Source organism: Equus quagga, chromosome 7 (genome assembly GCF_021613505.1).
Source record: "Equus quagga isolate Etosha38 chromosome 7, UCLA_HA_Equagga_1.0, whole genome shotgun sequence".
Classification (NCBI taxonomy): domain Eukaryota; kingdom Metazoa; phylum Chordata; class Mammalia; order Perissodactyla; family Equidae; genus Equus; species Equus quagga.
In genome coordinates this window covers 73,444,554-73,461,421 of record NC_060273.1, presented here as the reverse complement: position 1 = coordinate 73,461,421, position 16,868 = coordinate 73,444,554, and the positions used below count along the sequence as shown (strand labels likewise).

The following is a 16,868-nucleotide window of genomic DNA, read 5'->3' as shown; positions in this document are numbered from 1 at the left end:
GAAAACACACCGTACCAAATTATTTGGGACGCAGCAAAGGCAGTCCTAAGAGGGAAATTCATTGCAATACAGGCTCACCTCAATAAGCAAGAAAAATCTTACATAAACAACCTCAAACGACACCTAACAAAATTAGAAAAAGAAGAACAAACAAAGCCCAAAGTCAGTAGAAGGAGGGAAATAATAAAAATTAGAGCAGAAATAAATGGTATTGAAACAAAAAAGACAGTAGAAAGGATCAATGAAATGAAGAGTTGGTTCTTCGAAAAAATTAACAAAATCGACAAACCCTTAGCCAGACTCACTAAAAAAAAAAAAAGAGAGCAGTCTCAAATAAATAAAATTAGAAACAAGAGAGGAGAAATCACAACAGATACCGAAGAAATACAAAGGATCATAAGAGAATACTATGAAAAACTATATGCCAACAAACTGAACAACCTAGAAGAAATGGATAAATTCCTAGACTCATACAACCTACCCAAACTGAATCAGGAAGAAATAGAGAATCTGAATAGACCAATCACAAGTAAAGAAATAGAAATAGTAATCAAAAACCTCCCCAAAAATAAGTGTCCAGGACCAGACGGCTTTTCTGGAGAATTCTACCAAACATTCAAAGAAGATTTAATACCTATCCTTCTCAAACTATTCCAGAAAAGAGGAAGATGAGGAAGATGGAGCACTCCCTAATACATTCTATGAAGCCAACATCACCCTGATCCCCAAACCTGACAAGGACAACACAAAGAAGGAAAACTACAGGCCAATATCACTGATGAACATGGATGCAAAAATCCTCAACAAAATTTTGGCAAACCGATTACAGCAATACATCAAAAAGATTATACACCATGATCAAGTGGGATTTATACCAGGGACACAGGGATGGTTCAACATCCGCAAGTCAATCAACGTGATACACTACATTAACAAAACAAGAAACAAAAACCACATGATCATCTCAACAGATGCAGAGAAAGCATTCGACAAGATCCAACATCCATTTATGATAAAAACCCTCAATAAAATAGGTATGGAAGGGAAGTACCTCAACATAATAAAGGCCATATATGGCAAACCCACAGCTAACATCATACTCAACAGACAAAAACTGAAACCCATCCCTCTCAGAACAGGAACAAGACAAGGGTGCCCACTTTCACCACTCTTATTCAACATGGTACTGGAGGTTTTGGCCAGAGCAATTCGGCAGGAAAAAGAAATAAAAGGAATCCAAATAGGCAATGAAGAAGTAAAACTCTCACTGTTTGCAGAGGACATGATCTTATATATAGAAAACCCCAAAGAATCCATAGGAAAACTATTAGAAACAACCAACAACTACAGCAAAGTTGCAGGGTATAAAATCAACATACATAAATCAGTAGCATTTCTATATGCTAACAATGAACTAACAGAAAAAGATCTCAAGAACTCAATCCCATTCACGATCGCAACAAAAAGAATAAAATACCTTGGGAGAAATTTAACCAAGGAAGTGAAAGATCTATACAACGAAAACTACCAGACCTTCTTGAAAGAAATCGATGACAACATAAAGAGATGGAAAGACATTCCATGTACATGGATTGGAAGAATAAACATAGTTAAAATGTCCATACTACCTAAAGCAATCTACAGATTCAACGCTGTCCCAATCAGAATTCCAATGTCATTCTTTACAAAAATTGAACAAAGAATCCTAAAATTCATATGGGGTAACAAAAGACCCCAAATTGCTAAAGCAATCCTGAGAAAGAAGAACAAAGCTGGAGGCATCACAATCCCTGACTTCAAAACATACTACAAAGCTACAGCAATCAAAACAGCATGGTACTGGTACAAAAACAGATGCACAGATCAATGGAACAGAATTGAAAGCCCAGAAATAAAACCACACATCTATGGACAGCTAATCTTTGACAAAGGAGCTGAGGGCCTACAATGGAGGAAAGAAAGTCTCTTCAACAAATGGTGCTGGGAAAACTGGACAGCCACATGTAAAAGAATGAAAATCAACCATTCCTTTTCACAATTTACTAAAATAAACCCAAAATGGATCAAAGACCTAAAGATTAGGCCTGAAACAATAAGTCTTCTAGAAGAGAATATCGGCAGTACACTCTTTGACATCAGCTTCAAAAGAATCTTTTTGGACACCATAACCCCACACATGAGGGAAACAATAGAAAGAATAAACAAATGGGACTTCATCAGACTAAAGAGCTTCTTCAAGGCAAGGGAAAACAGGATTGAAACAAAAAAACAGCTCACTAATATCATATACATTATATTATTATGTATAATATTGTAATACATACATATTATGTAATTATATATTTATGTAATTTATAATTAATACAATTACGTATTATTGTAGGGGCATTACAATGTGTCCTTGAGGCTCCTGTCTGGGCAACACACCAGCACTCACGATGATAACAGTCCTGGGCTTGGCCAACACAGCTGCTTTCTTGTGGGAGAGTTAGCACCAAGACCCTCGCGGTCTGAGGGAACATGGAGGCCTTCTGTGGGGGGCGAGTGGGGGCTCTGGTCCTTGGAATGTAGGTCATACAGGAATGATCCCCCTTGGGAAGCATGCAGCTTTTGTTCCTCTGCCTACTTGAGCAAACTTCTCTCAGGGGGCGGTAGCAGGTGCACGTTGCTGTCCAGCCAGCCGCCACTGGACCTTCCCTGTAACTCCCAATAAACCCATATGTCTAGTTCGCTGTCTCTGGGTCTTTCCTTTGGTCTCTTGGCAATCTATCCCTCAGTGTTCACCCAGCTGGGCATGTGGCAGAACAATTATATACTATAATTTATAATTATAATTATACAATATATTATCTGCTACATATAATATAGTGTATTATAATTATGATATAAATTATAATTTATATTAATATTTGTAGTTTACATGATTGTATATAGTATATATAATTATAGTTATAACATAACATTATAAATTATATAAATTATAGATCAAAAAATATGACTTAAAAATGAATAAACAGAAAGACCAAGGCAAAACTTTCAAACAACTGAAGTCACAAATGAGATAGTGAGCACTTCCTCATGGATTAGTCGAGCAGAGTATGGAGCATCTGGCAAGGATACAAGAGAAGGAACTGGGTGGTAAGTGAGACTTTATGGTTTCTGAGCTTCCTATCTCTTGTTCTAGGTGCCCATCTTTGTTTATACACCTCAGCAGGGCAGCCACCAGCCTAGATCTGACTCTTGTGTGAATTAGAATAAGCAACTCCTCGAGGTGGAGGAGGTACAGTGTCATGGAACAGTCCTTGGCTAGCAGACGATGTCTTTGTGAGCCTCATGGATGTCTCAGAATAAGCAGAACAAAGAAAATGTGCCTCGTGATAGTCCACAGGAGGGAGAAGGGAGAGGAAATCTATCTGCCAGGATCCTTCCTTTTTTCTAATTCCCACTGGTCATGGTTTACATGGAGAGTCAACTCTTTCATGCTTCATGTTGCTTTATGCAATCCTTTCAGCAGCATTTTAGGAAGCCAGATAAATGCCCTGTGCTGTGGCATTTTATCTAAGTTCAGAAGTAGGAAGAGAAGCAACAAACACAGGGCATGTAGCTATTCATTGTGGCTGCACAGAGGCAGTGGAGAAGAGGGTTCTTGACCTTCCCCAGTAGTGAATGATCAGCCCAGGGTGGCAGAATCCTATGAGCCTAGGTGGAAGCAGGTAGTTACAATGGCAGTTGGGACAGAAGAGGCAGCAGGGTTCTGAAAGTTAATGGCACCAAGGGAATCTGAAGAGGCATAAAATGCTGCAATTCAGGGCTCAAAATTATTTGTTGAATACATGAATGAATAAATAAATCAATGGAGAAAACTATGGGAAGATGGTAGCAGTGGCAGTGAGGTTTTTAAATGTTCCTAAATCCCCCTGCTCCCATAAAAAAGGACAGATCAACTCTAATGGCAAAATCCAAAACTCAATGTCGACATCGTAAAAAAATCTAGATGAAGAAGATATCCTCATGAACCCCAAATTATGTGCAGGTGGACGAAAACTACCAGTATCTAAAGACCCGCATTGTATCAGTATCTGTGCGGGAGGAAGCCATGAGGTATTTGACAGATCTGAGAACAGGAGAACTCTAAAATTGGCAATAGGTACTCACTGAAAAGCAAAGTAGACCAACTTGAGAACAACAACTGAAACTAGGATGGGTTTTTGCACACTCTTGTAAAGAGGTGGGTGTGTGGGGTCCCAGATAAGGTCTAAAGGAGCTGGTGAAGTTTTGGCTCTGTGAACTTTCACATATGTATGAGTTTTCATATTTATATTTATATATATATATATATATACACACATATATATGTTGGATATTTTTCTAATATATATATTAGATGATTATATATAATATATATATTTTATATATATATATAATAGAAAACTCACAAAGAAGAAAATAAAAAGCAATGGAAAGTTAAAAGTAATTTAAATTTAAAAAGCTAACATTTAAGAAAACTTTCCTGAAATAAAAAGAGGCTGGATACTACTACCTAGGAAAATCAATCCAGAATGACCAATATTAAGATATATTCTGAAAAAACTTCCGGACTCTACAAAAAAAGAAAAAATCCTTTGGGCATCTAGTCAAAATATCAAATGGGAAAGTAAACAAGATTGTCTTCAGACTTTATTCCAGAAGAAATGGAGTAATATATTGAAGATATTCAAGGAAAGAAAACATGAGCCAAAGATTTTATATCTAGCCAACGTCACAAATTATGAACATGAAAGAACCAAAGAATATTGCTTCCATGTACCCTTCCCGAGGAATTTACTAAAGAAAGGTTTTTTTAGACAACCCAAATGGAAAGACATTGGCATAAGGACTGATGGTGAGCATTAAATATATATTTACCCATAAAACTGTGATGGTTATAAGAAGAGCACATGTCCAGGCAAAGTAGATCTTATACAATAATTAAAAAGGGAGAATGGTAAGAGAGATGAAAAATAGCATATACTTATTGATTGTTTTACAGCTACTGATGGGAGTAAAAGGCTATTTATTTAAATGAGATGCTGGTGGATAGGGATGAGAGAGGAAAAAAGAAATTATTAACTAATTTCAATATTGTTGGGAAACCAATAGAAAATAACAAAAATAAGATGGGGGGAACTAAGGTTATTTTAGCATTAGCATAGAAGTAACCATTAAATTAAAAAGAAAATGTTCCTAAATACCAAATATATTTAAGAGAGCAAATAAAATACCCCACATAGTGAAAAATTAGTGCTGTAAAAGACTCACATATGAATAACATAAAACAGTATGAAGTGAAAAAATTAAGGTGCTAGGAGTATACATAGTATACTACCATTTGAATAAAAGAGAAGGTAAAATAAGAATATATGTATGTAGACGCACTCGTATATATTTGCTTATCTTTGCAAATAGAAAAGATAAGCCATAAAGTAATTGGTTATGTACAAGAGTTGAAGGAAACTTCTCTGAATTACCTTTCCAGATAGTTTTGACTTTTAAACTATGATACTGTTTTACGTATTCATGAAATTAAATTAGTGTTTGCTTTAGCAGCACGTACTCTAAAATTGGTATGACACCAAGATTACCCTGGCCCTGCGCAAGGATGACATGTGAATTTATGAAGCGCTCCCTATTTTTGTGGTGGATGTTAACTAAGCTTATGGTGGTAATCACTCTGTAATATACACATGTATCAAATCATTGTGTTGTACACCTTAAACTGATACAACATTATATGTCAATTATATCTCAATAAAACTGGAAAAAATAAATTTTAAAAAAGGCCTGCTACCAGAAAGAAAAAAATTAAATTAATTGACCAAGGATAGGAAAATCCTAACATTGAATATAAAGAAAAACAAATGAACCTATTTAAAGGTTTTTAAACAGACCTTTACCTTTAGTGGGCTATATTCTAATATTCTAAGGTTTAAAAAAGCTGCCAACAAAATTGAACTTTATCAGCAGGTTTGTGGTTGCTGGTGGTATTGACGTAGTAATTCTGATACTATTGGGGGCATGATAGGGAGGAGCAAATGAGTCAACAGACTGCTGTTGGTGAAAACCAGGGTTCTTGCTGTCAGAGAGAGGAGATAGAAATATGGACTGAGGGGTAAGAGGAAGAGCTCTGTGCTGTTGGATTGGAGGTGGGGGGTCATGATAAAAGTCATGATTTAAAATAAAATCAATCCTGGCCCTGTCCACCAACAAGGCCTAGAAGAAATGACACCTCAACAGCAATGAGCACTCCTACACCACCCAGTTTTTGCTTTCTAAGAACTAGTTCCCACTGAAAGGAACTAAGTTTTCCTGGAGAAATGGCTGATTCCAGGTCTGGATCAGGGAAAGTACAAGATGAGTTTGGAATTTCCTCTGCTAGTTTCTGAGCAAAGAACTGCTCAAAACTGATGGGGATATGTCAGAAGGACACAGATCAGCTGGAAGGGGCCCCCTCCTTTTTTTTTTTTGTGAAGAAGATTGGCCCTGAGTTAACATCTGTTGCCAATCTTCCTCTATTTTTTTTATGTAGGATGCTGCCACAGCATGGCTTGATGAGTGGTGTTAGGTCCGTGCCCGGGATCCGAATGTGCAAACCCCAGGCCAACCGAAGCAGAGTGCACAAACTTAACCACTATGCCACAGGGCTGGAAAGGGGCTCCCATTTGAAGGACCAAATTTAGGATAAATTGAAAACAAAAAAGAAAATTGGTTGTAATGAATAATCTGAGTTCATAATGGTACTCACGAAAATTTAAAAAGCGAGTGTGAGGGAAGAGAAAGCTTTTTTTCTTAAGTAGAATGCCAACTAATAAATGTAGAAAAAAATGATAGAATTAGAAAAACTGTGATTTTTGTAATCACTACTATAATCGTTCATTCAGGCAAAGTTTATCAATGGGTGCTAAAACATTGGATGAAAGTTATTGGAGAACAAGATATTCTCATATTCTCAAAGTACCATCCCACAGATGACCTATTAATTATAAAGGGAGAAAAGATGCCTTTACAATGGAGAATTCTTGAAGACAGCACCTTAATCGACTGATTAAACTTAGCATGACCAATAATAGGACACAATGGCATCATGCGCCTCTTGTTGTGATGCACTGAGAAGGATCCAACATCACCCCTGTAGGGTTTTTTCCGAAAAATCTTTAAAAAAATTTTTTTCATTGTGGTGACATTGGTTTATAGCATTACATAAATTTCAGGTCTACAACATTGTCTTTTGATTTCTGTGTAAATTCCATTGTGTTCACCACCTAAAGACTAATTACAGTCCATCACCATACACATGTGACTAGTCTAGTCACCTCTTTCTCCCTCCTCCTTCCCCCCTTCCCTCTGGTAACCACCAATCCAATCTCAGTCTCTATGTGGTTGTTCATTGTTGCTCTTATCTTCTATTTCTGAGTGAGATCATATGGTATTTAACTTCCTCCCTCTGGCTTATTTCGTTAGCATGATACCCTCAAGATCCACCCATGTTGTCACAAATGGCCAGATTTCATCCTTTTTATGGCTGAGTAGTATTCCATTCTGTATATATACCACATATTCTTTATCCATTCATCCCTTAAGGGGCACCTAGGTCGCTTCCAAGTCTTGGCTATTGTGAATAATGCTGCCATGAACATAGGGGTGCATGTATCTTTACGCATTCATGTTTCCATGTTCTTTGGATAAACAACCAGCAGTGGAATAGCTGGATTGTATGGTAGTTCTATGCTTAATTTTTTGAGGAATCTCCACGCTGTTTTCCACAGTGGCTGCACCAGTTTGCATTCCCACCAGCAGTGTATGAGGGTACTCATTTCTCTACATCCTCTCCAACACTTCTTAAAAATCTTTAACTAAATCTAATTCTGAAGAAATAACCAGATAATCCAAATTGTGGGACATTCCATAAAAAAACTGGCTGAAAGTCAATGACAGGAAAGACAAAAAAAAAAAGGCAGGAGAACTGTTTTAGAGTAAAGGAGACTATAGAGATATCACCGTTAAAACAGCATGTGATTCTGACAAATCCCAGATAAGAACAAAAGCAAAGATAAAAATAAGGCAAAACAAACCAAAAAAAACTCCAAAGGACATTACTTGGAAAATTGAACAATAAGATTTTTATATTGGAGAATAATATAATCAATCTTAAATCTAATACAGTGACCATTTGTTTATATAGGAGAACGTCCTTGTTTCTTAGGAGATAAATGTTGAAGCGCTTTGGGGTGAAGCCCTAACTTCACCCCCCCTGAAAAATTCAAAGCTTCTAACTTACTGTCAAATGATTCGGTCAAAAAATACCCCCATATATATGAAAATATGTATAATGTACATATGCAGCTAAATGTTAACAATTGATGAATCTAGGTGAAGGATATTTGAGTGTTCATTGTATCATTTCCTCAACTTTTCTGTAGGTTTAAAATTTTTCATAATAAAAGTTTTGAGGTGATGAACATATGGACTGGAGGTATGTGTGTGACTCCAAGGCAATCAATCTACAGGGTAGCCAGCTAGTCACCTAGGACCTGAGTGACCCGGCCTGAAAAGATGAGCTATATATATCAGTCAGGATCCTTTTGGCTTCAAGTAACAGGATACCCTAGTCAAAGTAGCTTAGACTGTAAGGACACCTAATTAGCTCATGTAACAAGAAGTCTAAAGGTAAATGGCTCTGGAGCTGGTTAATTTGCTAGCTCAAGGATGCTTTAGCCTGCTTCTGTCAGTTCCCCTGTAGTTCTCTTGGCTTTACTTCATGGTTGCAAAATGGCTACCATGGCTTCAGGTATCATGTCCTTACATGACACACCCAAAGCAGACAGGAAGGGGATAGAGTGGCTCTTCCCTGGGCTTTGTCCTCTTATATCAAGAATAAAATTCTTTCCCATAAGGCCCCCGGAAGATTCCTCTTACATCTCATTGTCCTTACAAACCAATTCTGATTCACCACCTGGGGTTGTTCACCTGAACAAAACTGATGGAGAGGGATGGTTGTTGGATGGGCGGTCAACAGTGTTTGCCACATGAGCCAATCGGTCTCATTTACTCAGGAATCTGAGCCAAGAAACCCTGCCTGGGCTTGCTGTTAGCAGTCAGGCTGATGGTGAGAGGACAGCAAGAAGTTAAGCTGAGGCCTTGGCACGCCAGGCCATGTACAAGCCAAGGTGGAGACAAGAAAAAAACTCAGTAGAGAGGGTGAGGAAGCCATTTGGTAGAGAAAGGAGAATGGGGCACATGTGCTGAGGTGAGTGGAGCTGCCTTGAGGGTTAGAAATTGCTCCCTCAACTGCTTTCATCCCTGTTTTTTGGTTATGATTTCAGTTCCAGGCCACACAGAATCTACCAGTTCTGCCAATAACAGAAAAAAAAAAACAAAAAAATCCCCCAAAACCCAAAACCCCGCCCTAGCACAAAAGAGGAATTAGTTATAAACGTAGAGGAATGTCAACCCACGCAAGGCAGGAAGTTTAGCCTATCCTTGGGAAGTACTAGAACCGGAAAGTGCTAGAACTAGGTGACCTCTCTCTGCCTCTTCCTCTGTGTTTCTCTATGGTCCATTTCATTCTTGTCTCTGCAGTAGGATGTCTCTGCTTCCTGGGCCCCATGTTATCATACATCCACACATACTTTCTAAATTTGTGTTAAAGTGTTGGCGCCACAAAGAACCCAGGTGGTAGTCAGTCCCTTGGTCCTAGTTTCAAATTCCCAAAGAAGAGAAGCTGAGAGGCCTAAGTTGGGTCAGATACCAAGTCCACAGGCTTCAGGTCACAAGGGCCAAGCGTGGGCTAGGGAGCAGCAGAGCTAGGAGAAAGGGGTCATTGACTCAAGGCTGAAAGGATACCCCCAAATGTATCCACCACGATCCTGAAGAGAGTGTTTTTCAAGATTAGAGGTGGGAATTTGCCCCTCAGGGGCCATTTATCAATGTCTGGAAACATCTTTGCTTATCACAACTTAGGGGGTGGGTGCTACCTGCATCTAATGGGTAGAGGTCAGGGATGTTGCTAACCATCCTAGAATGCTCCCACAAGAAAGAATTATCTAGTCCAAAACCTCAGTAGTGCTGAGGTTGAGAAACACTGCCTCCCTTTTGATTCTAGTAACTGTTCCTTCAATCAAATGGAGCATCGGTACCCACAGGGCACAGCCCCAGGCCTGGTGTGTCATAGGACTCGGTAAACGTTTGTCGGGCAGAGAGTGAATGAAAACACCATTCTAAGATTCTGATTCTACTGCTGATTACCTGGGTTCAGTGTGTATTCTCGGTGAAGGTACCATGGGAGCCCACAAAGGCAGGGGACGTTGAGGTTCTTGCCCTGGGTGGGAGGATTGCTAAACAAAACGAGAAGATGGAACAAGTAGAAACAGATACGTGCAGAAGACAGAACTATAAACACACACAACTTGCTCTTGCAAGTGCTCAAAAGCAAACAGCAGCTGCCTAGCTGGTACCTGTTCCTCCCCACACACTATAAGGGAGAGCCGTAAATCCTTAAGTCCCAAACAGCTTTTGGCTGTGATAGGAGCAATTTTTTTTTCCATACTAACTTGTCAGGCAGGAAGGTACAGGCTCCAGGCCACTGGGTTTCTTTTTTGGCTCAGTCAATACAACATCTGCTTTCATATCCTAAGGAGCATTGTCAGCCTGAAGTCTTGAAAAAAAAAAAAAAATTGTAAATGATTCAGTGCACAGAAGGCTTCAGGAACAAGGAGAATAAAGAGTGTGTAAGGCTGGTCATTTTCCTGAAATTCCTGATAAACCCAGCTCTGCTATTTGGCAAAGGAGGATAAGTTTTCTGAAGTTTTATGGCATAAACCCCAGAAGTTGGATGACTCAGGGTCTTTGCTGCCCTCTACTGACTACAATGAAGACTAGCAGGGGCTTGGAGAGGAGGGGGGAGGCTTAGTTAGTAGATTGCTTCATTTCTTCGTTTAATTTCTCAACACGTATTAACTGACTTTATTCTCTGTGCAGATGCTGTGCTAGGCATTGGTACACCGGTGAAAAATACACACAAGGTCCCTGTTCTCATGGGGCGCACATCCTAGCAAAGGAGACAGGCTGTGTATAACTCAACAAGTAAGAAACATCTTAAGGTTGTTCAAAGTGCTCTGAAAGTGAGTAAGAGGGTAATGTGGGGAGGGGGCAATTTCAGATTGCACAGGCTGGGAGGTGACTCGAGAGCTGAGACTGGAAGGGTGAGATGAAGCCAGCTGTGCTGAGAGCAGGCCCAAGGGCTTTCCAGGCAGATTGAGAAGTGGGTGTAAACTCTGGAGGCAGAAAAGAGCTTGGTGGGTCCCTGAACCCAGGGTATGAGCAGAGCCAGAGTGGGAAGACGGCCAGAGAGTTGGGGAGGGGGGAGGGTCACCGATGGACCCTGCAGTCTGTTAAAGAACTCAGATTTTATTCTGAATAAATCTTACTCAGTAGAAGAAGCTATTGAAGCATTGCTATTTTTGTTTTTAAAAGATTATTCTTTTCAATAGGACATATTTGCTGTAGGATATCAATAAAGATTTTTCCAGAAGTATCAGAAAGTTTACGAAAGGTTCATCCATTAAATAAATAAGTAAACATTTGGAAGGTTACTTTGTCTCCTGCTTGGATAATGGAAGGCAGGGCAGGGGACAGGACTAGGAGACAGCGCCAGACGGGGCTGTGTGGGAGTCAGGCTGGGCCAGAGAGATGCCGTGGAGATGGGCAGAAATGGATGGACGTGAGATGCCTTTGGGAGTTGCGCCTTCAGGACCCACTGAGGAGTTGGATGTGGAAGATGATGACACACAGATTGCTACCAAGGCTACAAGGGCAAGAAAATCAGCTCTGACATGCGGTTGAAGAGAAGTGGCATCTGTAGGCTCCGTTCTTGGCTCCTTGTGGGCCAGAGGGTGAGGGCCATTCACTTGTGTGTCTTTGCTCTCTTCCCTTCTGCTCAGTCTGGGTGATTATACCTGACAGTTCTCAGGGAGGCATCCCTCATAAAAATGGCTGTAAAGCCTTTTGCTAATACAAAGTCTCCCATAAATGTCAGGTGATGAGAATTACAGCCCCGCAGGCTCATAAAAGAGAGAGCGTGTCGTGGCTTGAGGAAGCCACAGCGACTATGAGGGCACCGAGCTGTCTTTCCAAGCTGTATTTTAGTTTCGGGGAAGATATGACCAGAGGAAGTGGAGTGCTCACTGAGGCCAAAGTGGCTCCAAGCCTTTCTTGAAAGGCCCAGTTATCAAACCTGTCAGCAAAGCTTCCCTTCACCTGGCACAGGGCTTCTTCAAGGTGAAGTGGAACATATTCTTAACTTGTACCAACTCAGCCAAGAGTAAGGGCGTTAGGGAACCTGGCCTCAGGCAGCCTCTGATTCTGGGGAATAAACAACATACTGTTTCCTACCTTTTCCAATCCTTGACCCACCTGTCAGCTAATTAGTGCATAGTACCCAGGTGTGCTCCTATGCTCACCATCTGTCTGGCAATCCTTTGATGCACCCCATATGTCTAACAGCCCGACCCCAACTCTCTTCATTTCTCCACTTTTCTTTTTTCTGTCTTTAATATGCACTCAACATACAGCTAAAAATCACTGGTATCATATGATAACCATGTCATTGTGCTGGGGTCCTGGAAACTGGGCTGAAGAGCAAAGAAATATGATATGAAGACCCTACTCAGACTTACTCGGAATAAGTTACATATCTAGCTGACTGCCATCTGGATGAGTAACTTCTGGGAGCACATACAAACTGAAAAAGTAGAACAATAGCAAATAATGGTTGCTAACATCTATATTGAGGGCTGACTTCATGTCAGGCACCTCCCAAGGGCGTTATCTCAGGTGGGCCTCGTGATAACCTCGTGAAGTGAACACTATTGCCATTCTCATTTTCAGAGGAGAAAGCTGAGGCTCAGGGACGTGGTGACTTTTGCAAGGTGACACAGCTAGTGAGTGGTGGAACCTTTTTGCAACCCAAGTCAGCCTGATCCTGAAGCCTATGCATGCTCTGTCTCTGGCCCAGCAGTTAGGATAGTGTGAGATTCCTAATAGCATGAGGCTATTCTGCATGTTGCTCCAGCTCTGAAGCCATGCTGCCTTATGTTTTTCCCTAACTTCTCTTCATCACACCTGTGCACACTCACCTCTTGATCCACACCCCCATCCTGACCCTGATCTTTGGACCTTAATGGCACTTGGACATTGAATCAAAATTATACAAATATTGTTATGTGTTCATTGAGAAAGCATTTTCAGGAGCAAATGCCAATAGCCCCAATAACCTCCAATATAATAAACTCCAACAACCCCCAAAGACACCAGTACATTTCTGGATGAATTTTCTATATTATAAAATATTTTTCAATTTTTGCTACTAACTTTTTTATTTACTAAAGTTATTTTGGCAGAATTAATTCTTCATTTAAATTTCAGGGTGAAGATTTGAAGCATCCAGGTCTGTGTGCATCAAATTTTATGAATTTTTATATTGTTTGTGTGAAGTTTCTTTAACGACTATTATTTCTACCAGACCCAACATTCCTGGGTCAACTTTTGCAGATCTGCATTTCAATATTTGATCTTCAGTCAATTTTCAGTCAATACCACATTTTACCACATACAATTATAGCCATTTTCAGTTTTAATTTATACTGGTTATTTTTACCAGCAATATCCAATTCAAACTGAACAGCAGAGTAATAGTTTGTATTTATTTCTTAGGTAACCAATGAGAAAATTCAGAGTATTTTATGCAACAGAGACAGCTAGGTAAAACAGAGACAAAGATTCAGACATAGAGAGATAAAGACAGCAAGAGGAAATAAAATAATAAGAATTAAAATTATATGGGGCTGGCCCCCCCGGTGGTGTAGTGGTTAAGTTTGTGTGCTCTGCTTTGGTGGCCCAGAGTTTGCAGGTTTGGATCCTGGGCACAGACCTACACACTGCTCATCAAGCCATGCTGTGGTGACATCCCACATACCAAATAGGGGAAGATTGGCATGGATGTCCGCTCAGGGACCATCTTCCTCAAGGAAAAAGAAGATTGGCAATAGATGTTAGCTCAGGTACAATCTTCCTGGCACACACAAAAGAGAAGTAAAAAAAAAAGGAATTAAAATTATATTTCTAGTAATGGTACTAGCTAACGTTTACTGAGCACTTACTATGAGCCCTGTTCTAAACACTTAAAATGGGCATACATTCATTTAACCCTCATAACAACTCTTTGCATATATATATAATTATCATTTCCATTTTAAGATGGGGAAAATACAGCACAAAGACTGGAAATAAGTTGTCCCAAATTACATAGCTGGTAAGAGGCAGATCCAGGATTCAAACTTAGGCAGACCGTGACAGAGAAGCTGCCATGGTTCTTGTATATTGACTGCTTACTTCTTGATATTGTGGTGCCAAAACATCCTGTGGAACAAAATGACAGTGAGTCAAAATGTCCTTCCATCCCATGCCTTTCTACCTCCTGAAATGCCCTCCCACGTCATCTGTGCAGACACCATCATATGCTTCTTTTAGAGGAGCCGGCCTGACCTGGAGGAGGAGGGGACCACTGCCCTACGGCTGGGTTCCCTGCCCCTCTGCTGGGCTTCCCAGCATCTGAGCTAATCCGTGTTGGAGATCTTATCATCTGTGAGCAATTTCTGCTTCTTAGTCTTCCTCATTAGACCATAAGCTCCTTAGCGGCAGGAGTTGGGTTTTATTATACTGTTTCCATTTCCTAGTATAGGACTGGTACAAATTAGAAAGGCTATGAAAATTCTTGAATTAATGAATGTGTCATTTCACTAATAGTGAATTCCACTAATAGTGATTTACTTTATTATTTACTTTTTAGTATGATTTCTTTGGCCTAACAAGCTCTTCTGCATAAAGAGACCTGTGACCTTTTGTGGTAGTTCTGGAAACTTCCCAATTCAAAGCTCATGAAGTTTTGATGTTCTCATGCAAGTGACTGGAATGTGAGTAAATTACTTAATTTCCACATTCCTCCACTTTCTATTTTGTTCTAAAAGTTCTGTAGCATCTGGTGATAACAGAGTTCATTATCAAGGGAATTTGGATATGATGCAGAGTAAACCAAAGTCCAGAACCTGAACAAGTCTATTTAGAATATATGTCTGTGATTATAACTATATACTCGATCTATAAGGTTGGATAATTTCTCCCTATATATTAACCCAGGATGCCCAACTCAGAAATTTTACTGTCACCTAAAACACCCCACCCACCCCACACTCAAAAATCTAATCAATCCCTAGTTTTGTTGATTTTACCTTTTAAATTGCTCCTGAATCTGTCCCCTCTTCTCCAGTCTCGCTGTCATTGTCTTATTCAAGGTCCCATCATGGTCAATCCCAACAGCTTTCTACTGTCTCCCTAATCGCAAGCTTGCTCTGTTCTAACTCATCATTCTCACTGTAGTCAGAGAGATCATTCTAAGAAGCAAAGCTGACCCTGTCACTCTCCTACTTGTAATCCTTAAATAATAACATCTTATCACCTACAGAATAAAACATAACCTCACCCACCTTTCTAGCCCCGTCTCCTGCCACTCCCCTGTACATCAGTGCTTTAGTCATAGGTTCCTATGCACCCCTTCCTGGTCCTTGTTTGCTTCCTCAGTTTCCACCTCCACAGTGTCTCCTTCTAAACATAGCCTCCTCTGTTTCTGCTTGAATGTCAAACCATATGGCATAAAGATTCAGAGCAAATGCAGTAGTGTGGCGTAGTGACCATACCACATAAGTGGTATGTGTTTAGGCAACTTGCTTAAACTCTCTAATCCTCAATTACTTCATCTGTGAGGAAGGGATAGTAAGTAGCTAGTGTATATAATTGTCATGAGAAATTTCACGTAAAATGCTTGCATATGCTACTTACTTAATAAATACTAGTCCTTTGTCTTGGCTAAGATTTGGTTTATCTACTTCCTCTTCTAGACTGTGTACCCATGGAGAACGACTCTTGTGTCTCTAGCAACTATGAGAGTTCCTGGCACAAAATTGGTGTTCATTAAATGTTTGCCAGATGGACAAATGAACGGATTTACCACATGGACAAATGAATTATCTCTGAACCCCAAAGTAAAACACTTGGTCTGATACGTTTGTGTAATGGAGAAGAGTTCAAGTAACTTCTAAAATGGTGAGTTACTGCCATTGCAATAAAAAATTATTACCTCACCCCATGTCCTGAGACTGGTGTGGTGCTTAAAGACACACTGTAGGTGTTGAGTTTTATAAATTTTAAGAGACAGAGCTTTTAGTCAAATTTAACTGAGAGAGCATAATATCCTAAAGACTTGGGTTCTAGTCCTGTCTCTGCCACTAACTGGATCTGTGACTGTGAGAAAGTCAATAATCAAACTCACAGAGTCTCTATTTCCTCAGCTGTGGACAAAGAATGTTGGCCCAGGTGATCTTGAAGAGTCATTTCAGCTCTCCAATCAACTTCTTTTGTAACTTCTCAGGGTGGTAATTTGGGGGAAATTGTAAATGAAAGATAGTATATTAAACAACTGCATTATAAGAGAGTCTTAAATATTACCTTTACATAAGGATTTCTGAGATGTTGTTGTTTTAACTCTGAGAAGTAGAAAATATTTAATAGTATGATTTTAGGGCTGGAATGAACCTAAAAGACGTAATTGTTGTCGATAAAAGATGGAGAGGGGCCGGCCCCGCAGCCGAGTGGTTAAGTTCGCGCTCTCCACTTCAGTGGCACAGTGTTTTGCTGGTTCGGGTCCTGGGTGCCGACATGGCACCACTTGTCAGGCCATGCTGAGGTGGTGTCCCACATAGCACAACCAGAGGCACTCACAA

At 39.9% G+C, this 16,868-nt stretch overlaps 1 non-coding gene across 1 annotated transcript; it reads left to right on the top strand.

Moving 5' to 3' along the window:
• Positions 1–5,570: 5,570 nt before the first annotated feature.
• Positions 5,571–5,673, top strand: LOC124243129 (U6 spliceosomal RNA). The gene has a single exon (XR_006889625.1). It is a non-coding gene; the product is annotated as a U6 spliceosomal RNA (small nuclear RNA).
• Positions 5,674–16,868: the final 11,195 nt, after the last annotated feature.